Source organism: Spermophilus citellus, assembly GCF_964194105.1.
Source record: "Spermophilus citellus genome assembly, chromosome: 8".
NCBI classification, from domain to species: domain Eukaryota; kingdom Metazoa; phylum Chordata; class Mammalia; order Rodentia; family Sciuridae; genus Spermophilus; species Spermophilus citellus.
In genome coordinates, this window is record NC_138189.1 from 99779892 (window position 1) to 99805323 (window position 25432).

Consider the following 25432-nt stretch of genomic DNA (forward strand, 5'->3'; position numbering starts at 1 on the left):
CAATCTGGAAAGTCTACGTAGTGGCTCCTTTTGTAAAAATATTTTTGTGACTAGCAAATGATCTCTTTAGGTAGCTTTCACTACAGTGCATCTTTGAGAACAAAGAAGCTACCACTGGCAGAAAACATTTCTAGCCTTTTACAATATTTAATAATTTGATGTCAGGCTAATGCCATATTCTTCTAATGAAACCAGAGAGTCACTGTAGCACATCCATTTGTATAATAAGCCATGAGAGAAAATGTCTTACATCCTCAATGACTTATGTCTTCACTCAAATCAGAAGCATTGGTAATCATCATATTTTTCTTTGTAAACTTATGACTGAAATTGACGTAAAAATATTTCATCACTTTTCAAAATAACCCCTCTATATACAAAATTATAGCATATCAATTTTTTTAAAAAAGGTTAAAAAAATTCAACAATGTTATTTTGTGTATTCATTTTTGTTGAAGAGTTACAACAATAACAATTATTACTTTTATAAGGTTTTAAGTTCTTCTAAGTCATGTTCAAATGTTTTATTTGTTGTTTTTTCATTTCACAGAATTCAACCAAAATTGATAGAACTTCTACTGGAAAGGCACTGGATAAGCACTGGGGATACTGCAGCAAAGAGTGCACGAGGCCTTTCCAACAGAGAACTTGTGGCCTCACAGGGTCATTGTAGAGAGTCATGAGTTGAAGCATGATGCCTACTTAAGAACTTAGTAATTCAGACCTCTATGACATTCTGTTGACAAATGAATATGTTTTAAAAATATGGAAACCAAGGCTTCAAAGCTGTTCTATACATTTCTACTAATCCAACAAATCATTTGGCAATGATTGTGCAAAGACATACAATGAAGTTGAGAACTATTGATCTCAACTTCCAGATTATGCTGTTGAACTTACCCCCAGAAGACTTTAGGGGCTCTCTGGATACCCTGAAGAGAGAAAAAGCTGAGCAAGTCTTTTCTGCATCTACCCAAGAGGTTGTTCTTCCTAAGATCATCATGTAGCTCTCTGTCACTTTTGGTCACTGGGAACGTCATGCAGATGATGTTGGTGAGACACATGCTCTGTTCCATAGATTCTTCTTGAGTCTTTTTTTCTGTTACATTTATGATTCAGTCATTACAAGACACTCTATGGCATGTCCCTAGTGTCACTTGGTAAGGATATCATTGTAGTCATTTTATTTTTTAAAAAAGTTTTCATTATCTTCTATTCGTTGATCAAATTTCCTTAGAGATGCAAATCCCTTTGGTTCCCCTTCCCTGAATCAAGTGATTTTTCTTTTTTTAAGATGGAGTAGTTTTAATGGATTGCTTCCATGTATGTTTTCTGGCTAGACTCCAAGGAATGAGAATTGAATGAGTGAATACCTGAATAACTTGAAAGTCGTTTAAGTCATTGGTCTCTGTGAGGAAGTTATACCAAGACTTAGAGGAATTGGGAAAATTGGCATTTTCAGCTTTTAGAATTGCAAGTTCCAGGTTAAAATGAAATCCTTTAAATTTTTCAAAGTGGACCTCTTGTTCCTGGAAACAGATTATAATACCATAGTGAAGTAGAAGTTCAGATTTGGACAGATAAGGCTAGGAAACTCTGCCTATACTTCTGAAAATTAAGGAATGTTGTGCCATATTTAAGGCATATTACCTTGGCATTTGATTCAACTGCTGTATTCTTGGACAAAGGCAATGCAGGAAAAGAACAGAAGAAATCTTAAGAATTTGTCAGGGAACTTGCAAATAATGTCTCAAAATTATGCTTGGAAAGTAATTATTCTGTCCTGGAATAGTGAGGCACAGAAGTATCAAGTCAGTAAAGGACACTTTTTTTCCAATTAAAAAAGGAATATCTTAGATTATCATTTTATAATCAATAATAATAGAAAAACCATAGAAAAAACTTTAGGAATGTTTCGAGAAATAATTTCAGATTGTCTCAAGAATGATTAACGTCTCAAAAACAAAGGGATTTTAAATAGAACATGTTACAGAGAACATTTGGAGGTAGAAAAAGGCCATATCTTTTTTTATGTCTGTTACTCCAGTACAAAGAATGGTAAATAACCATAGTGTAGCCAACTAGTACATCTTCAAATATAATCAATTATTAAATAAAGCAGTAGGAGTTGAAGAAAGATAGATTATTAGAACTACTGAAAGGTCAACTATGCTTGCCTTCATATTAGAAATGCAACAAATATTTTATATTTTAGTTGCATGCTGCGTTTCGGGGAAATACCATATCCTTTAAAAGTAAGATAAGATTCAGGAACCCCAAGGCATTTATGTAAGAAGTAAATAAACCCCATAGTGATATTCGCCATCTTGAGACATTTACCTTGTGGTTAGAACTATTTTAAATGGATTCCCTGTGTTTACCCATCATTTAGTGTCTGTAACTACATTGATGTATATGACGTTAGTGACATGAAAACAGGATAATAAAGTGACTTGCCCAAGACACGTAGTTTATAAATGTTTCACGTGCTTACACTCAAAGTTGGTGTACTTTCAAAGGGCATGTCATTCATAAGTTCATTAATAGCTGTTCATGGAAAGAAACACATATGCTAAATAAACAGTTTTCTACTGACAATAGCTTACATTTCTCCATGAGCTCTCACAATGTTTTCTTCTATGCGATTGATTTTGGAGCATAAACCTTCAAATTTGGAGATTCATCCTGTTCTAAGTCATTGTGACCACCAAGAGTTATAAACAGCATTAAAAATGCAGTTGCAATTTGGACCCCTTTTTCACTTTTACTATTAATCATATAATTTTGGAGTCAATTTGAGTTATCCATTTTTTCTCAACAAAAATAATTAGCAAAGGAAGGTAAATGACTTCTCTTTAAAATCAGCCAAAAGCTTTTTTTGTTAGATGTTAAGTGCCTGAAAACCAGTCATTAGGTGCTGGCTCCTCCCAGGTCCTCTGATTTTGACAAAAGTAGTCTTTTTAGAGTTTTAACTTTTTAGTCCCTTTAATTCCATCATCTTATCTTTAATCAACAGTCTTCTGTTTACTCAAAAGCTTTTTTTTTTCAAATTTCAAAGTTAAATAAGAACAGAAACATTTTAAAGGCCAACTAAACATATATTTACTCGATTTCCTCACTAAGATATATTTTCACAGTTCTACAATGAAATAGTTTTTAAGCAAATAGGCAGTATTTGTCCTAGAGATTCCTTTTTCTGTTATTCAGCTGTCATCTATATATAGTAAATTTACCCTTTTTAGTATACAGTTTAAGGACATTGGACAAATGCACACAGTTGTGAAACCATCACCATAATCAAGATATAGAAAATGTAAACCACCCCCAAAATTATTTGATTTACTTATTAGTCAATGAATCCTAATACTTCTCTATATAGAGCTTTATCATTTTCACAATATTTGAAAAAAAAAGGGTCCTAATTCTCCTAAGCTAATGCACATGGCACTATTCCATGTTGTATGTAGCATTAGTGTCAGGAAGTGGATGTTTTATGTGTTTGCTTGATTGAAGTTTTCTAAGAAAATTTTATTGAAACCTGGATTAAAGGACAAGCTGTGGAAGTTAAAAGGTTTTAATTGGCATTTTTTTTTTTTGGTGCTTAGTTATTTATATACCCTAGAGACTAGTGCTCTATCTGATGTGTAAGATGTAAAAATTTGTCCCAAGATGAAGGCTCTCTATTCACCTCACAGATTGTTTCTTTTGCTGAGAAGATTTTAGTTTGAGTCCATCCCATTTATTGATTCTTGATTTTAATTCTTGCACCAAAGGAGTTTTATTAAGGAAGTTGGGGCCTAATCCCACATGACACAGGGTCTCTGGTTGTATTCCTAGGACCTTGATCCATTTTAAGTTGAGTTTTTGCATGGTGAGAGATAGGGGTTTAATTTCATTTTGTTGCATATGGATTTTCAGTTTTCCCAGCACCATTTGTTGAAGAGGCTATCTTTTGTCCAATGCATATTTTTGGCACCTTTGTCTAATATAAGATAATTGCAATTTTGTGTGTGTCTCTGTGTCCTCTATTCTACACCATTGGTTTACTAGTCTGTTTTGGTGCCAATACCATGCTGTTTCTGTTACTATTGCTCTGTAATATAGTTTATGGTCTTATATAGTGATGCCACCTGCTTTACTCTTCCCGCTAAGGATTGCTTTAGGAGACCTCTCCTCTCATTCAAAGGGTTTTAAATTTAAACACACCTAGAGCTAAATGTTTGTTTTCTAGAATAGAAATCCCCCTTTCCTTTCCAGATAGATTTGATTGTTGTTGTTGTTGTTCAAAGAGCAATGGAACCTGGAGCAATGGAGTTAGTGTTTTAAATTCTAAAGGATTTTAAATAACTAGAGAACAAATGTTTTTCTTCCTGTCTCAGAATAGGTGGTTATATATAAGCTCCTTGGTTTCTAAACTCAGATTCCTTCATGGTGCAAGAGATCTTTTTTAATGTCCACGCAGGGTTCATCTGTCTCTCATCATAAAACTTCAGACTGGGAGAACTGAGATATGGAGAACCAACACAGTTATTATGATTAAACTTTAATTATCTGTTCTTAACCCAAAAATTTTACTTATGTTCAGGATAATATAAATAAGAATACTAAAAACACATCAAACAGTACAAATAATAATTTCAGAAACTGTCCCTTCATCAAAGTAGTCAATTTATGAAGGTCAATTATATCATTATTTTTACTAATATTATTTAAATTTTTAAAAATTATGTTTAAAATAATTTTAAAAATATTTTTAGGATCAGTAATAATATCTTTTAATTGATATGACAAATTGTATTTTATATAATTATTTATATGGTTGCATTAAAATCCATCTTCTTACCACATTTTCTAATTAGTATTCCTGTCTTTTTTTGTCTTTTTTAAAATTAATGGAATAATGTTTATTATTAAATTTTATCACACTAATTTAGACTTTCAGGAGATGCAAGGCTTACAATATTCATCTTTCTTTAATTAAATATAATGTACTTTCAAATAGTAGTGTATCTTTTTATGGATACTAGACAGACCTTACAACAGTATATTTGCAATTTTTCCTTTGTATCTTTTGTCTTGTTTGCATTATTTAGATTTAATATATTCTATAAACATGAAATATATTGTGGTTTTTGCTTTCAGCTGTTTTAAAATCAATTAGAAATATGAAAAATATAAATGTATTTACATTTATTATGCCATTTCCAATATTATACATTTATAGCTTTAGGTATAAAAATCCTTTTCTCCTGCCTAAGAACATTGTATGAATGCTCTCATTTTTGTTTACTTGAGAAATTCTTTAATCTCCTTAATGTCCCATAGACCTTGCCACTGGATATAGAATTCTGAGTTCATAGTACCTTTCCCACACTTCTAGCTCTTTTTAAATGTCACCTTCTTTTCTCTGGCTAGCACAGTTTCAGCACAAGTGTGTTGACTCTTTATCTTTGTCTCCCTCTCTGTGATGTGTACTTTATCTCTGGCTGTCTTTGAGCTTTTCTCTTTATCTATGGTTTTCTCCGGGTTGAATATGTTCTTTGTGGGAACATGCTTATTGTTTGCTTTTTTGATTTTATATTTATCATGTTTGGCTTTCCCTGAGCTTCTTGTATCTGTGGGTTGGTATTATTAATACACTTATAGAAACTCTTGGCTACTATATCTTCAATTTTTTTTTTCCTGCACTGCTCTTTCTGTATGTTCTTCCTCTAATATTCAAATTACAATGTGATGAACTATTGGTTCCAAAGCTCTTGGAATATTCTACTCTTAATTATTCATTTTTGGTTCTCTTTGTATTCTAGTTTGGGAAATTTCTATTAGTTATCTTCAAGTTCACTCCTTAGAATATAAGGAGTGATCTATGTCAATTCAACTCTTGGGTCTCTAAATGTCATATGTAATGATTGTTAATTTGATTTATATTTCTAGATTCCATTTGATTTTTACTTAAGAGTTTCCACTTCTTTTGAAATTTACTATGTGTTCATTAATATTGTCAACCTTTTCCCATAGAGCTTTTAACATATTGATTATATGTAAGATTCTCTGTGTTAGTTAGAAAACCTGGGGGATATGAATCTGGCTCTATAGTTGCTCAATCTCTTCAAACTGTGTGGTTCTTTTTTTTCTTCCTTCTCTGTGTAGCTCACAATTTTTTGATATAATTCGGTTATCTTCAATAGAATATTAGAGATGATATGGAAAACATCCATGCTTAGACATGGGCATGCTCTTTGTTAAATCTTCAGTGTCAGAGGCCAAACAATCTAGTCAAAACATAACATATGTTTGCAATGTGTTCTTACTATGGCATCATCTTCTTATAACAGACTTCCAATTAATTTGTGAGTAAGGTAGAGGCAGATTTATCAGAGAGATTTCCTCAATATCTGTTCTACCATCAATTTTATATCTACCCTTTGGTCTTGGGCCTCATGAAGATTCTGTGTTTATTTTCGGTTACTATAACAGAGACTTAAAGTAATCAACTTGTAAAGAGAAAAAGATGACTTTGATTCCCTGTTTTGGAGGTCTGTATCGTAAGCAGTTGGCCCTATGGAGAGGAAGCACATCATGGTCAGAGAGCATGGGGAGCAAAGCCACTCAACTCATGGCCAGGAAATGAAAAAAGAACAAGAAGGGACTGAGGCCCCAAATCCCCTTCAAAGTCATGACCCCTGTAATCCAAAGACCTCTCACTAGATCCCACTGCTTCAAGTATCCATCAGTTCCCAATAGCATCTTGTTAGAACCAAGCCTTTAACATGTTTGGCTTTGGAGAACATTTAATATTCAACCTGTCACTCCTCACCCAGACTACTATAACTTTTACTCAATGGTTGCTAAGTATGCAGCATTGGTGGGGTTTTTCATATCACTTTCATATCACTTTCTACCTTGGGTTGGCACTATAACCCTGTGTTTTCAAAGCTAAGGCATTTTTAGTGATCTCACTAAAAATGAGATCTTTTGGCAGTAAAAGATTTCTAACATCTGTGCCCAGGACCTATCTCTGTTCCTCTGCTCAGGAGTAGAAAGATCTGTTCATCTCCCTCCCCAACTGCAGTTGGTTTTCAGTGGTGTTTTCATTGTTCTCCCTGAAGCTGAAGACTTTTGTTCTACAGAGAAGGTGGCATAAAAGGATCTTTGTAGCTTTCCTGGAAAGGCTATTATTTAGTTTCCCCAGTTCTCTGGGGAGGCTGCCTTCCCTCTCTTGACTTGCACTGTCTTTCTTGTGAACACCATGTGAGGTCTTTGGAAGAGAGTCTGTGAGTATATGCAAATTAGCTGGGTGTGTGCAGCTCTTAGTGACTGTACGATTAGGGTAGCCCATATTTGGCCTTTAATAATTTCTTAGCATTGCTTAATTCTTCTTACTGGCTTGTTCGGCTCACTCTCCGCCCAAATTATCCAAGTGATAGAGTCCAGGGGTACCAGCCCTTTCTTAGATGTTGAGCAATTTTCCTTTTAACTTAAGCTTTCTGATGAGCTCAATAAAAGTGAGTTTGTTGTTTGTTTATTTTCACTACAAGGGTGGATGCCATGGTGTTTTTAGATTTTATACCTTAGATGAAAGCCAGAATTGTAGAACTGTTTTTTTTCTTTAAAAACTAATATTAAAATTATATTGTTATATGTATGCATGTACAGATACATAACAACTAATCTCATCATTATGTACAACTATAATGTACCAATAAAAAAGTGAAAGAAAGAATTCCTATCAAATTAATGGTATACTTTTAAATTGCAGCTATGGAAAGTGGCTGACTAGAGTTCTGGAAGGCAGCTGGAATACCATTCTAAATCCAGTAGAATATTTTTAGCTATTCTGCCCTTGCTGGTAAAAGTTGGAATAGAGGTTTGTTTATTTTTTCATAGGACTCAGAATACACTTTATGGCCATGTTCATCAGTACATTAATATTCAGTTTTTTTTGAAGCTGTCAAATATGAACAAATTCATAAAGGTAATTAAATGAACATATAATATAATTAAGCTATCAAAAAATGGCAAGTATTTCATAACTTACTTTTCTATCATAAGATGTATAATGTGTTTTCTAAACTTTGATTTCTAAAATATGTTTTGAACTGGCTTGTGTAGATATAATTCGTAATATTTAGTTTACTTTTAAACCGTGAGCATGTTACTATTGTACCTTTAATCTGCCAAATATCTAGAATGTTTAAAAGTAATTTGGAGGACTGAGGGTAAAGCTCAGTAGCAGAGTGCTTGCCTAGCATGTGTGAGGCCCTCAGTTCTATCTCTATTACCACAAAATAATTAGAAAGACAAAATATAAATATTAATATTATATATAATACATTTTCTAAATGCAATTTGAAGTGCCTAAGTAATTTTAGGTTGTAAGTAGATGGGATGACTTAAGAGTTTAATCTGTTCAACTTGTTTTAGTAGAACATTAAATTTTTATAAGTGCTGATGATTATTATTATTTTATGGAGTTTATAAATAGCCTAGAATTTGTAATTTGATCTTTTTTTTTAATTGTTGGTCATTCAAAACATTACATAGTTCTTAATATATCATATTTCACAGTTTGATTCAAGTGGGTTATGAACTCCCATTTTTACCCTGTATACAGATTGCTGTATCACATCAGTTACTTCCATTGATTTACATATTGCCATTCTAGTGACTGATGTATTCTGCTGTCTATCCTATTCTGATCTTAATGACTAAAGCAACAAAGTCAAAAATTTGGGGGTGGCATGAACTGATTATTTCTTTAAAGAAAAATTAGTTACAATTATTTTTCTATACAAAAGATTCCTTTTGAGCATATTAAAGCTTAGGTTATCAACTGAATTAATAAGATTTAAATATGTCTTTATTCAAAATAGTAGAGCCTTTAATAGTCTAATGTGAAATTGAATTCCTAGGAAGTCATTGTGGTATACAACTTAATTATTTGTTCATGGAAAACATTTTGGTTTGACATTACTGTTAATATTACAATATATTTTTAAAATGCTATTTGGAAACAAAGTTTTGGAAAAATGCAAATAGAATAAAATCTGAAAATAAAATGGAAAATAAGTGAAAAAAATTATCCAAATGTGTTTTCAAACAGATACATTTAAGGTAAAGTAACCCAGACCGCTAGATGTAAAATAAATATTTTTTAAAAACAGAAATAAAAAATAAAGCAGAGAATGTTATTTCAACACCAAAGGAAAATTAGCATTAAAAGCACTAATACAACAGGGTAATATTTATGTGAATAAGCATTCCAGCAGACATTTGATTATATATAAATGTATTAATAAATGTATTAAAGAACACTGTTACAAGGATATGATGATGAGATTGTTCAAGTTTGATATGTATGTATAAATGTGTTTATGTATAAGTATTTTTTACACTTTACACACTTATACATGTATACAATCTCCTAATAAATTTATCTTTAACTTATGCAATTGTGTGTCAAAAATGCTTACTTTAATCACTTCAGTCATACTGGGAAGGATAATAGAAATCAGAAAATAGAAACAAATATCTTTCAGTTTTAGTCAGGGATATTCACTGTATAAGTGAGATAGCAAATCAATGATACATACAATAAATACAATTGATTCAATTGCTTTATATTACTTAGACCCTTACAAACAAAGTAACTTGTTCAGTTTTCAGAGATTTTAGAATTAATTACACATTAGACTAAAACATACTGTTTAAAACAAAAATTGAGCAACTTATATTTCCCATTCACAGTGAAATAAAATTGGGTGATAAAAATTAGAATTAAAAGAAAAATAAGCAACCAGAATATCATAGAATTATCAAGAATTATCAAGAAATATCATAGAATTACTAATTGTATTTAAAAGTCAGTTCTTTGAAAAGATCTATGACATAAACAAGGCTAGCAGATGAAAAGACATAATGCTACAGGCATAATGCTAAGAATGAGAAAGTATATAATCACAAATATGGAGGAAATGCTTTAGAAATATATTAAAATATATAATTAAGTTGTAAAATCAGAACGTTTAGGCTGCCTAATATTTTTCTGAAATATGTAAGTGACCAACATTGAAAAAGGAAGAAACAGCCTTCCCAAACCATAAAAGAAATGGAAACTATTGTCAAGGCTCTACCATCAGGTAGGTCCTAAGTCCAAGGTCCACATGATTGTAGAAATGAGTTCTAGGAAACCCTATGAGAAAGTGAAAATCCCTAGTACTTAGCTATCTCCTCTGTCCATAATCTAGTTCCCTGCTGTTACTCTGAAATTTCAAACAAAGGAGAAAGCAATATTCCTGGCAATGTAGCAACTAAGATTCTTCTTGTCTCCTCACCATAAGACCATTGAGGTTATATAATGCCATTACGATTTCCTTTCTTCGATGTCTAATTATTTTCTTTGAGTCACCATTTTGGTATAAATGTAAGAATAAGGCAGAAGAAGATGGGGATAGATGTTACAGACTAGAACCAGAATTCTGGCCTCTTCAACAAGTAACCCTTCCCTGGTAATTGAATGATTGGTTCCTAGGTTCTTTGTTCAGCAAGGGTGGGCTTGCTGGAGACCATCTTTCCATCTCTTGTGATACTCTATATACAGATATGCCATGAGATCAGAATGTATAGTCCTTACCTTGGTACTGTCCCTATAATTAGAGGATAACTCAGCCAGATAATGGCATTCCTTATTTTGGTTTTTATTATTGCTTAAAATTTGCAGCTCTTTCTTTATAGTTTTTATGGGTTTTATTTAGAGAAGTTCAAGGGTTGCTACTTCTGGATCTAAAAGGCAGGTATAATTTTAAACTTTATATGTTGTTAATGTAGCAGTATTTCACATACAAGGTTTCCATCTTCATGCTTTTTATGTAAAAATAAGAAATAATTTTCTCCCTACAATGCCCTTCCCACCATAATTTATTTAAACATGTAATAATTAGATGTTTATTTAGTTGAATTTGTTAGTATAGGGAGAAAAAGTCTCCCTTTCAAGTTTATTCCTCAAAACTAAATGGTCATGAAATAAAACAATTCTGGCTAAAGAATACAGATGTGCTATTTGTAACTGTCACATAATATGAACTACATTAAAAATAATCACAAACTACCATGGTCATGGATCTCCTGTGAAAAAGACTTAGTAAATATTCTTTCTCCAGAAACACCTCCTTTATAAATATGTAAGTTTTGAAATGATTTCTCTATGTTTTTTATGATTTCCCAGCCTCCCACATTCCCTCCCACATTCCTATGTCATTTAGTAAAATTTACCTCTTTCTCACATGTGGTTTTCACTTGATTTCAGGACATTTGGCAGTTTTTCTCTTGGGAAAGTTCACTAATTAATTGAAATAAATTCAAACAAATGATATGGCTTTTGAAAAAAATGTGACATCTGCTCTCCTTTTTGATTAAAAGTTCTCTTCAGCCCTCCTCTTCTAGCATCTATTTTCTCACAAAATAGAAATAGGCTAAGAAAAGAGAAGAATGTAATTTCTTGGCTATTTTCTTTATTTCATTTTAATTTAAACTAATACCATGTGTAAGGATCTCAACATTAAGGCAGGTGGAAGACAGTGCAAAATAAAAGGAGAAAATGATCATTTTCAGAATTACAAAATCCCTTTCTCTTTCTCATTGAATTTGAGCAGTCTTATATTTGCATCCACCAAATACTTTTCCAACTCCAGTAGTTGGATCTCTTGCTAATTAAAAAATAATGTCTCTGTGGTTGAGTGGAATTCTAATCATGTAGCAGATGACCATTGTGCACAAACAAGTCAGGAGTTGCTTGGAACAGTGTGGATCATGGCTTTGCCTCTCCTGTACTTAATGCTGCAATCAGACATTTTTCAGGAAAACACTGAAGATAACAGGTGTTGATAGCCCTTCACACTGACAAAAGATCTGGGTTGCATATGTTTTACATATTTTTAAGTAGTTGTGAAGAAAAGCATTTTGTTTATAAAGATCATTGCACATATGGTCAACAACTGGAATTCACACAGAGGCTTCATCAGTGTAAACAATCATCGAAATAATGAAATTGGCTATTTTGGTCCTCTCAGCTGCTTTGTGAATCAGAACAAGCAATTAATCATTTCCACCATTCTCATTAAGAAAAAAGGATAAAAAAATTAATTTACCAGATATATACGTGGTTGCATTTTTCCCTAGCATAGCCAACTGTTATACTTTCACTATGAAAAACATCATTTAAAGTTCACATGCACATTGGCAGACCCCTACTCTAAGAATGCCTAGCATAATGAACAGATTATTTGTGTAGCTTTTCATAATACTGCGTTTATACTTCTAATTTAATTTCCATTCTAATGAAGTCAATGAGGACAGTCACATTTTTATGTTAGAATTCAGAAATAATGAGAGAACAAAATTTGAGACATGAAGCTAGAATAGGACATCTTAAAACATCTTTCCTCTTATCCTCCTGGAATTCATGAATAGAATCAAAAAAGAGAAATAAAGAGAGAGAGAGGAGGGGAGGGGAGGGGAGGGAAGAGAAAGGGAGGGGAGGAAAAACTAAAAATTCATGCATAATCTACATATTACAAAATACATGGAGGTCCTGCCAAAACAGCTGAGATCAGGCAGAAGATATGCAAGAAGAAGTATAGAGGAGAATATCAGAGTATTTCAGTTTACCCCAAAACTTAACCTAATGAGGAACATTTACCAGAAATACGTCACTCTGGAGAAGATAAAATAAATATTATATTTCATATCTCAAAATTAAAATGGTGCAATTTCCTCTAAAAATAAACATCAGAAAACTCAGAGAAGACATGGGAAGTCAACAGGATCAGTCAAAATATGAGCAGATAAGCAGGTAGAACTCAGAAGTATAAAGAAAGGCAGTCATAGTAGAAATAATTATGATATTTATTTGTAGTAATGTGAGAAAGAACACAATTGAAAAAAGTGTAAGAACATAGAGGATAGAAGTGTGAAAAATGAATTTTAAAAAACTTCAAATAGCTATAAAGGACTATACAGGAAATAGTAGACATAGAAGAAAAGTAAAGAAAATTGAGAATATGCATGAGCTGAGTTCATCATTAATAATCTTCATAAAGAAGATGCATGACCTGGATTCTACATCATTTGAATTGTTATTCTTCAGAAAATTAAAACAATCAAGAAGAAGTATCATTATGGCTATTTATATGTATTTGTAGGATGAGATATTATAAAACAGTGACTTTCTTCTTTTTACAAGATCAGTTTCAACTGTGCCTTGAGTATGCCCTGACAATTGCAGGCCTTGAATTCTTTTCCAAGCTCAATCATGCCCTGGAAATCTATTATATTTATTCTAATCCTTTCTGAAAAGCCCACTCTTAGTATCACCTCCTCCATGAAGACTTCTTCCAGTACCCTTACGCTGACTGATTTATCATTTTTTTGAAATCTGTTTATGTATGCGTACTGTAAACTATTCCTCGATTTTATTATGGCTATGTTTCCTAATACGTTTATGGCTTTTGTTCTGATGTACCCAAATATATTAGAAACCCCTTTAGAGTGGATAAAAGAAAAGGAATACTGGATTCTATTCCTATTCTATACCTGGCTATTACACACAGATCTTGGGCAAGCTAGCTCACCTCTCTGGGACTCTCACATAGTCTCAAAGCTTTTTTTCTTTTAACCTAAATACAAAAAAAGTACTTTAAACCTTGACTTGTTCTGGAGAAGAAAGTAAAATAACAAGTGAAAAATAATCGTATAACTTAAAAAGGATAAAAATGAGACCCAAAACAATCAATAGCCTGTATTTTTAGTAATGTGCATTTATTCTCATCAGTCTCCTGAAAACCTAGTCATTATTCAGTGAGTATTGTTTGGGTAATGGCCACATTCTTTAGGTGCCTACAATAATTGCCAGTCTACTGCTGGAAATTTCCTAGTCTACTGCTAGGAAAGGGGAATACAAAGATGAACCAACGTCCTCAGTCTTTGCAGTCTTGTGATTTTACATGTGGACATGTTTGTGTTAGTAAGTGCATATGCGGGGTGGGGGCTGCATGTGTGTTTGAAAAGTGAATGATTTCAAGTTACCATTCGACCATTATCAAGTTGTTTATTAGATAATTAACCATAATCATATAGTTTGTTGGAATTTACACCTCCAAATTGGTATTTTCTTCTGCAAAGCAGTTATCTTAGAAATCTATAAAATTATGGGTAAAGTTAATACTCAAAATATTTTTGAAGCAACTTTCACCTTTAGCCATGAGCAACTTAGGTAATCCTAAGTATGGCTGTTAACCTGGACAGTATTAAGGAAAATACCTGTCATATAATTGATTTATTTTACAAATGGTATAATTTTAGTTTCTAAGTCATTGATAAAACAGAAATATCTTAATCAAGAAATTTTTGATTAAATGTATCTCATTAAAGAGATTTGATGTAGCAATAAATAAATAGAGCTAGTTTAAGATTTATTCTCATTGACACCAAACATGGAATGCTAATACATTGTATATTCCAAGCATTGTTCTTAACGCTTTGCATGGTTTGAATATAAATAACCATGATGGTGAGTGCAATTTTAGCCTACATTTTTTAGAAAAACACAAAAATTAAGATACGTATTCAAGGACACTGATCTAACAATGAAACTTTTATAATTAGACAAATAAAGTATCTTTTATCTTTGCCTATACACATTCTATTCCTCTAAAGGAAATGAAGTATACATTTTAGAAGTCTTTTGGCACAGTATTTTGGAAGAGGATAAAAGACTGAAAAGGGTGGGACTGTTAGAATAAAGGTTTGGGGTAGTAGGTTAAAATTGATTTATTATATGCAAGCAGAAAAACTACTACCTGGCTAAGTTCCTAGAAGACTCAAGGGACAGTACTTACATTAAGGCAATGGAATGCAGTAGTCTGGGTGCACAGGCATCCCTAAGGAGTTCAATAATTGCTATCATCTCTGCTGTGAAGCCAAGAATAGTCCCCCATGTCAATGGAGAAGTCAGGATCCTGGAATAGCAGAGGTCAGTCAGTGGTACTTAATCATTAGGGGCTCAGTAGACATAACTTCGAGAACTGATTATCAGAGTAGGTAAGCAGAACTCTTTGACCAACAGGAAATATAGTGAGAATTAATAGAATGAAATCCCTGAGGACACCTACTGGACTTACATAGTCATAAAATATATATCAACCACTACACTGTACAATTGCAATTGTTCAAACACTTCCTAGTGTCAAGCCAGTTCTCAGTCCCAGTGTCCAACTGAAGAAGAGACTACATCAAATTGAAGAATGCTTGCAATAACACAAAAGCGTACACAACTATGCTTCCCCAAGATTTTCCCTCAAAACTCTTGCAGAAATTTACTAGAATAACTATAGCCCAGGGAAAGGAAAATACTCAAGTCTGATCTGACATTGATATTGTGGACTCAAAATGACCTCTTGGCCCATGCCTAACTGGAATAATGGTATATGATGCAAGGTGATAAGTGACCCAAGTCTACCACATAGTGGATCTGAAGTTTCTAAGGACACATCCTTCAATTTGCTAAGCTCTGAATGCATAAGTGTGATAATACTTTACAACTGACATAATTCTTCTATCAGTTCTTTGATCAGTGGAATAGAAATATTATGGTAAAGGGGATCAAGTGAAAACCCTCAAACCACCCATTTACTCTCATCCCAGTCAAAATAGCACTGGAAGCTGGGCATGGTGGCACACACCTCTAATCCCAGAGGCTGATGACACTGAGGAGGCTCTAAGCAATTTAGGAAGACCTTGTCTCAAAAATAAAAAATAAAAACTGTTGGGGATGTGGCTCAGTGGTTAAGTGTCCCTGGGTTCACTCCTTAGTTAAAAAAAAAGATACATAATAGAGATTAGTGCAAACCCTCAGAGTCTTGGGTGATAGTATCCATATTTGCTAAATGATATCTATAAACAGTAGCGAGAACAAAATGAATTACCATAATTTGTAATCAAATTGCAGTGACTGTAGGTTTGAAGTGTTACATTATATTCCTAGGGTTGCTATAACAAGTTGACAGGGGCCCTTATCCCTCTAAGACTATGGATAGAATCCTTCTTTGCTTCTTCCTAGCTTCTTAATTCTTGGCATTCCTTGGCTTTCAGCTGCATCACTCTGCTGTCTGTCTCTGTCATCAATATGACATTTTCCCTGTGTGTCTATATCTTTTTATAAGGACATGAGTCATACTGGATTAGAGCCCATCCTAATGACCTCATTGTAACTTGATTACATCTGCAAAGACACTATTTCCAAACAAAGTAACTTTTAAAGGCACTGGAAACTAGGACCTCAACGTATCACTTCAGGGTCACAATTCAACACAGAGCAGGTGGTATCTTTACTGGAACATATCAACTTGCCCTCTGATATTTCATATATCTTTATTAATCTGGTGAATCATTTATTTTCCATTCATTTCTGTAAGAGGGTCAAAAGAAGTGTGCTTTTATATGCAAACGAGAAGAGTATATATTCCTCTTCTCACCACAGAACTGTTAAATCTCCTGCTATTTGTCATCATATATTTTGCAGACATCTTGCTTTCCTTGATAGTCCACAGACTATCATACTGTTTCAATATGTTAATGACATCATGCTAATAAGACTGGATGGATACTGGTATAGTTTGGATCTGTAATGACTCTCAGAGCCTATGTGTTCAAGTTTTGATTCTCTTGGGTGGTACCATGGTAAGTGGTAGAAGAGGTGGACCCTGGTGGCAGGTACTTAGGTCATGGGGGAGTGCCCATGGAGGACACCAAGTGACCTAATCCCTTGTTCTTCCTTGTTCTCTTTTCTTCCTGGCTGATGAGGTGAGTGATTTTGCTCTGACATGTGTTCCCACCACGATGTGCTTTCTTACCATAGGCCCCAAACAAGAGGGCCAATAGATCATGGACTGAAACCTCCAAAATTATAAGCCAAAGTAAAACATTTCTCTTTATCTTTATCTCAGATACTTGTTAAATAAAGGAAAGGTGACTAACAGATACAGAAATCAGTAGCAAGTAACTCTTAATGTCCTAATATTACATGTATTCAAGATGGGAAGGGATAAACTCTACAAAGATTTAGATTGCCATGACCTTGTGTTCAAAGAATCCAATAATCTGGAGATCTCCAAGATTTCCCTTTTAAATAAAAGATCATTTATTGCAGTTTATTAAAAATTGAGGCAAATATTTGACACACCTCTTAGACTTTAAATATATTTGTTAATATATATTAATATTAATTAATATATATTGATATATTAATTATATATTAATTATATATTAATTAATATATATTAATATTACTATGTTAATGTATATTAACATAGTAATATTATATATTTATATATATATAAAGATGCTCCTTTTCCATTTAAAATATATCTAAGGATACTTCTGAAATGCAGAGGAAAGAAAGGCTCTGTAGCAGACCTAAGCTGTGGTGAAAACTGCCCTATGGTTTAGGTCACAGGGTCCAGCAGATTTACTTAGGTTATGTTTCTAATTTTCAATGTTGCTCCTTTTAGGCACATGACCAAAGAGCCAAGCAATTCATCACTGCCAACAGGTCATTTGTATAGTTTTCCTCAGACACTGATTGCTCTACACAGTGTTTGACTGCATATACTCATAGCCTTGCCACTGGGAAGATTTCCTTTCTGTGTTGTTCTTCATATCCACCATGAAAGTACTGATACATGAAAGTACTGGTACTGTCAGCTAAACTAATATGTCCTGTGAACCCACCCATGAGGCAGATCACACTTTCTTTCCTCCTCCATAAGCAAGCTATAAAACAAATCCTGTGTGTCCATGGGAGTGTTATGATGGAGGAACTGGTTCAACAGAAATAGGTGATGTGGCAACCTGGGCTAGGTATTCCTTGTAACTTACCTGTGCCCTCAGTATTAGTAGACCTGTACCCCAATTTTTTACACTGTTTCATAGATTTCTGTTTTACCCACCAAATTAAGATTTAGCAGATTTGATACACCTTCATGACAGGCTGCTGTATAGAGTCCCTTCATCTCACTTTCAGGCAATCTCTATTAAAACATAGTCCACAAATGTCAAAGAGAGACAGATATATGAGAAAATAACATAGGAGGGTGTATGACTGAATACATCAATTTGTTAGTGGTTACCACATAGATGGTTCTAAATCCACATGATTGAATGAGGTCAACCAGGTCATCAAATACTCTGCAAAATAAAAGAGCATCTGTTAGGTAAAATAAGACCTCAGTCTTTTCAAGACTCTACTGTTCTTTAAAATCTACGCAAATCTTCTGTAACTTTATTTATTTATGTACATTATCATCCAGTGTGTATTTGATACAGAGAAGTAGTAATAGCAAGGGCTAGTAATAGAAAGAGATTGTTGCAGCTGTTTTACACTTTAACCATACCAAATACTTATGCTTATCATATGGAGGAGTTTACATAAGATTTAATTGGCTGTTTAAATTTTTTTTATTTTTAAAATCAAGAATTAGAAGATCTGGTCCAGAAAAAAATCCTAACATTCATTATAAACCTAATATGCTCTGGACACCACATTATGTCTTTTTATATTTACTATCCCGCTTAGCCTTCCTGTCAAGCGAGGTTAAAAGTCCAAGGAGTTAAACTAAAGTGTCCAAAATTATATGCTCCTTTGATGGATTGCAGTCTCAAGTATGACTCCTAAACATTTGTTTTTTCCAAAGTTTATGAATGTTAAAAGACTCTTTGTGAAGTGGTTTGAAGCATGGTCTATTCCCAACATTTTTGTCTTTCAAGCCTCAAACTTGTAATGGTTTCTATATTCCATTATACTAAATAAGATCTAATTTGAAAACATAAGTAAATAAACTACAAACAAACTGTCTAAAATAAGATTCTGCAAGATCATATTTTTTCTATAAATTAAAGTGGCTAAAAACAAGAATAGCAATTTTCTGTGTATAAATCATGATGACTCTAGGTTTTTGCAAGAAAAACTTTCTGAGACAAAATTAAATATTTGGTCTTTTTACCATTACATGAAATTCAGCCACATGGGCATGAATTTTAAGATAATTTCAGACTAAATATACTCATCTAATAAAAATTTCAGAATAATATGCTTTCATGGTGGCCATAATTTATTTTCGGTTCAAACAGCTCCTCTAGAAATAGTCCTTTCAATCAGGTGAATAAGATATCCTGATGTTTTCCCTCCCATACAGCTGTGTGAATTTTAGGGCATGTAAATCGTTTCATAAAACTGTGATTTAATTATAAAAAGCTTCATAAAAGCTTTTTAGTTCTCCAGTTCCTTTGATTCCATTAAACAAATTGTAATTTATAAATGAGAAATTATTACAGTGTTTTATTGGCAGTTACTCAATCCATATGTCTGCTTTTAATAAGAATACTTGTACTTTTCTAAGTAAATCAGCTGTTTCCCTTACACACACACACACACACACACACACACACACACACACACCATTGAATTTATTTAGTTTGTTAGTTTTTATACCATTGAATTTAAATCTATATTTTTTTCTGCACTCTAGAAGCATATGTAAGCACATAGAATCTTGAATGTAGCTAAGGATTTTACTAAGGGATAGCTTAGAATAAATTACTTGCTAAGAGACTTGAACTTAAAGAAGTGGCTCAATAAACAACCTAAACAAAAAAAAAATTTAAGTTATCCAAAAGATGATGTTAAAATGAGCCCTGTTTGCACTCATTGCTTTAAATTCTCCTGAATACCCCTCAAATGCAGATATTTAGGGTCATCTTTAGAAAAAATTTCAGTTACTATCATTCCTCTATCACATCATGCAGAATGTCATGGCAAAACTCTCTTGAGTAATCAATTAAGTGGTAGAAATTCACTGGAAGAATATCGCTTTTGGACTTAACAAATATTTGAGAGCTTTTTCTCCATTAATATCAAGTTCCCTATTTATAATGTCAAAAAATAAAAAAAAACAGTCATTTGATGTTTATAGCACATTTCTGGAATTTTTATTGTCATGTCACAGGCCTGACTTACTTATGAGTAGTAGCGAGATAATTTGTAAAACTTTTTGTGTACGCCATTTCTATAATCATATAAACTACATTTGGTCTACAAGTAAAATCACCAAAGTTATAATATTGTGAAAATACAATGATAAAATATTTTTAAAATTCTAGTATTTTCTTTTGTCTATAAAATTATATTAAAATTTACCTAAGAACATTTGTTTGTGACCTATATAAACAGCTTAAAAAGAGAAAATGTCCTATAGTGATTTAAATTAGATTTTGACATTATAATTCCTAGTTCTATATGAGAATGAAAAGTTAGTATTTACATGTTTTTTTTTCACAAAATATTTTTAATTATTTTTGCCTTGACTCCTTTATCTTTAAAATGAGGAAAGTCCCATCTTCTATGTAATGGTGTGGTTATGTGACAGCAGATTGCCCTCCATAATGTGGTTGGGTTTCATCTTAGAATTTAAAAACCTGAATAAAACACAAAGACTTGTCTCCCCAGCAAAAGGGAATTGTTCCTCAGATTGCCTTTTACTAGAACTGCACCACCAGCTTTTCTAGATCTTCAGGATGCCAGCCTATGGACAAGACTGGCCCATCCACCTTGTGGGCTCACACGGCAGTTTATATGCTCCAGCCTTCATAATTATGTGACCCAAGTCCTTACAATAAATCTTCTGTACAGAGGTACATCTTACTGCTCTGTTTCTCTGGATAGCTCTAACACAGATTTTTATAACTATTGTGGTTTACTAGATACCTAACGCAATAGAATAGACTGGGTAATTTAAATAGCAGAAGTGAATTTTCTCATAGTTCTGGAGACTAGAAGTCCCAAGATCAAAATGCTGGTGGGATTGATTTCTGTGAGGTCTTTCTTCCTACAGACAGCTATCTTATCATTGCATTCTCATGTGTCTTCTTTGGGAACATATAGAGAGACAGACAGAGACAGAGAAAATCAGAGTACTCTGGAATCTCTTCCTTTTTAAATATAAGGACAGCAGTCATATTGAGTTAAAGGCCTGCCCTTATTATTCATTTAGCTTTTATTATTTTCTTAAATGCCCTGTCTCTCTCTCTAAATGTAGTCATATTAGAGATTAGGCTGAAGCCTATGAATTTTTGGAGAAAACAAATCAGCCCATAATAATCCACATCTGGAAGGAGGTCTGATGTTTCTAAGTTTTGACAGGGTGAGATACAACACAGATTTGGTATACAGATACTTCATGTGGCCAAAGAGAGACTTGCTATTAGAGAAATGCTCTAATATCTTGAACATAGACATTAAGGGACTGGGAATTCCAGAAACTATAACCTATCCTAATTAAAACATAGCTAAAAAATGCAGCTATACTTTTCAGAGAATTATTTTTGTTAGCAGATAACCTACGTTTTCCAAGATTCATGGTTATATAGTCTCAGAAAATTCATGTCTCATTCTGATGGGCTGTAATGTTTCTCTTATGCTGCCTGAAAACCCAATTATGTACACTTGGAAGTAGAAAATAGTCACTGGGGATATAGTGCTAATGAAAGATGAGGAGGAGGAGGAAAATTGACATAGTATCTATAAGAAAAAAATTGATACCAAAAAACATTTCTGATGAACATCTTCACTGGTTGAACTAGAAATTCTTAACTTTGGTATCTCTTTAGAGATCATAAAAAAGAGTGTGCTACCTTTATCCAAAGAAGATGTCTTAAACTTCTATAAAAATTGTTTTAACTGGGTTTTTTGTAAAGGTTAGCTAGTCTGTACATTAAAAGACATTATAAATCCAAATGATAAAACCATAAAATTCTCTCACCTCAAATTATTCTGTAGAAACTATACTACTTATCAATTTTTAACTTTTCTGAGAGTAAGTTCATTTAAATAAAAGTATAAATTTATTTACATTTTGTTGCTTTTATTATTAAGTACAAACTTAGGTTTTCTCACTAGTCACATTTTCCTAAAACAAGATTGAATTTCTTCTTCACTCTTCAATTTTAGATAGAATTCAACTATTCACATTTGAAAATGTTGAATTCATTTATGCACTAAATATACAGGGGGTAATAAAAAAATGTAACACTTGAAGGGAATTTTTACTGCCCCTGTACTACCAGTTTGGTTTAAAAGATATAGTGAATGTTTGAGATTTTTGACTCTCAGATTTCTTTGGCCAAAATAGGATAAGGAAACTTCCAGCCCCTAGAAGGGCATATTTGGCAAGGGCACCTTTAGGTGAAAGAAAAAACTAAAAGGTGAAGGACACCACAGAAGATAGAGGAATGACAACAGAACATACACATAAATGCACTTAAGAGCTACATCGAGGAATCTCAGAATCTAATCAAGAGTAATACTTATTTTCAAAGTACAATTTTTTGTCCATTGGATTTAAAACTAACATGGACATGGAGAAAATAACTTTTTTTGGTAGAGAAATTGGACAAATACTGCCTCAAACAATAGATTGTGTGGGTCAACTTATATAACCCACTTCTCTTCTGTGATCTATAATTTTATCCTGTGCAATGCAATGTCTGTTATTATTATTGTATAAGGCTTGAGAATGGATACTATGAACCCTACAACATTATTTCTCCTTTTGAAATAATTTTAGGACTTTTTCATTTGTTCGTTTTACTTATACATAATATTAGGGTTTATTATGACATAATTATAAAAGCATGGAATATAATTTGTTCTAATTCAGTCCCAATTACTTACTTCCCCTTTCTCTCCCCTCCTCCTTTCTTCTATTCCCTTCCCTATATATACTGATATTCTATTAATTTATATATATTATTTTAATTAGTGCCTTATGCATATATATGAAAATGAGATTCACTGTGGTATATTCATATATGTACATAGATAAGTAAGGTCAGATTCATTTCATCATTATTCCCTTTTTCCATTCCTCCATCCCTCAATCATCTTCCTCTACTCCTCTGATCTCTTCTTTTTTCATGGAATTCTCCTCCCCCAATCTTTTCTTCTTTTCTTTTCCTTTCCTTTTATTTTTTATGGCTTCTGCATATAAGAGAAAACATTCAAACTTTGACTTTCTGAGTCTGGCTTATTTTACTTAAAATGATGTTGTTCAGTTCCATTGATTTACCAGCAATTGTCATACTTTAATTCTTCTTTATAGCTGAGTAATAATGCATTGTGTAGACAAACCACATTGTCTTTATCCATTCGTCTGTTAATAGGCACTTCAGCTGGTGGTATAGCTTGGCTGTTGCAAATTGTGCTGCTATAAATATTGATGTGGCTGCATCCCCATAGCATGCTGATTTTAATTTTTTTGGAGATATATACCAAGGAGTGGGCTATCTGGGTTATATGGTGATTCCATTCCCAGTTTACTGCTCTACAGAGTGGTTCCATGAATTTGCAGTCCCACCAACAATATATTGAATATATTATTTCCCCCACATCCTCACCAATATTTATTATTATTTGTATTTTTGATCATTGCCATTCTTACTGAAGTGAGATGAAATCTCAATGTAGTTTTGATTTTCATTTCTCCAATTGCTAGAAATTTTGAATATTTATTTATTGTCCATTTGAATTTCTTCTTTTGAGAAATGTGTGTTAAATTATTTTGCCCATTTGTTAATTGAGTTATTTGTTTTATTAGTGTTAAGTTTTTTGAGTTATTTGTACATTCTGTGTATTAATTCCCTGTCGGAGGACCAACTGGCAAAGATCCATTTCCATTTTACAGGCTCTTTTCATGCTTTTGTTTCACTCTGCTGTGTAGCCAGTTTCTTGATTTGATGCCATTCCAATTATTAATTCTTGGTTTTATTTTGTGAAATTTAGGGATCTTTCTAAGCAAGATGCTGCCTGTTGGAGTGTTGACCTTATGGTTTCTTCTGGCAGTTGAAGTGCTTTTGATCTAATTCTTTGATCCATTTTGAGTTGACTTTTGTACAGGGTGAGAGATAGGGGTCAAGTTTCATTCTATTACATATGGATATTCAGTTTTCCCAGTTCCATTTGTTAAAAAGGCTATCTTTTCTCCAACATATGTTTTTGGCACCTTCATTAAGTATCAGATGGCTGTATCTATGCAGGTTTCTCTCTGTCTTCTAGTTTATTCCATCAGTCTTCATGCCTATTTTGGAGCCAATACCCTGTAGTTTTTGTTACTATATCTCTATAATTTGAGGTTCAATAATATGCTGTCTCCACCATTACTCTTCTTGTTCAGGATTTCTTTGGCTATTAGGGTCTCTTATTCTTCCAAGTGAATTTTAGAAGTTTTTTTTTTCTGGTATGTGGAGAATGTCTTTGGTATTTTGATAAGGATTGCATTGAATTTGTGTAATTCTTTTGGTATTACTGCCATTTTGACATTATTAATCCTGCTTATGCAAGAACATAGGAGGTTTTTCCATGTTCTGAGGTCTTCTTCAATTTCTTTCTTCAATTTTCTATAGTGTCTTTTGTAGAGGTTTTTCGCCCTCTACAAGTTATACTAGACCTTTATAGAAGAACTGATGCCAACATATCTCAAAACATTCCATAAAATATAAAAGGAGGGAACACTGACAAATTCACTCTATAAAGCCAGTATCATCCCAAAACCAAAACCAGGCAAAGACACATCAAGAAAAGAAAACTTCATGCCAATATCCCTGATGGACAAAGATACAAAAATTCTTATTAAAAATGTTGAGAAACTGTATTCAAAAACACGTAAGAAGATAGTGAACTACAATAAAATAGTTTTCATCCCAGGGATGCAAGTTTGGTTCAATATATGCAAATAAACAAATATAATTCACTATCTGAATAAAGGACAAGAATTGCATGATTATCTCAGTAGATGCAGAAAAAATATTTGACAAAGTACAGTACCCATTCATGTTTAAAATACTAGAGAAACTAGGGGTAAATGGAAATTACTTCAATATTGTAAAGGCTATATACAAAAAACCAAAGGCCAACATTATAGCAAATGGAGAAAAATTGAAAACATTTCCTCTAAAAAAAGGAACAAGGCCAGGATGTCCACTCTCAACACTCTAATTCAACATAGTTTTGAAAATCTAGCCAGAGTAATCAGACAAGAGGAGAAAATTAAAGGGATACAAATAGGAAAAGAAGTCAAATTATCTGTTGCTGATAATATGATCTTATACTTAGAAGATGCCCCTCACAAAAAAAAAAAACTCCACCAGAAGACTTCTACAGCTAATAAATTTAGTAAAGAAGGAGGATACAGGATTAACATGCATCAGTCAATCACTTTCCTATACTTCAATAATGAATTCGATGAAAAAAAAATAAGGGGCTAGACCAGAGAAAGTTGGTGACTGATTTCCAAGTTGCTCTGTGGCATGAGACTAGGAAAGTGGATAA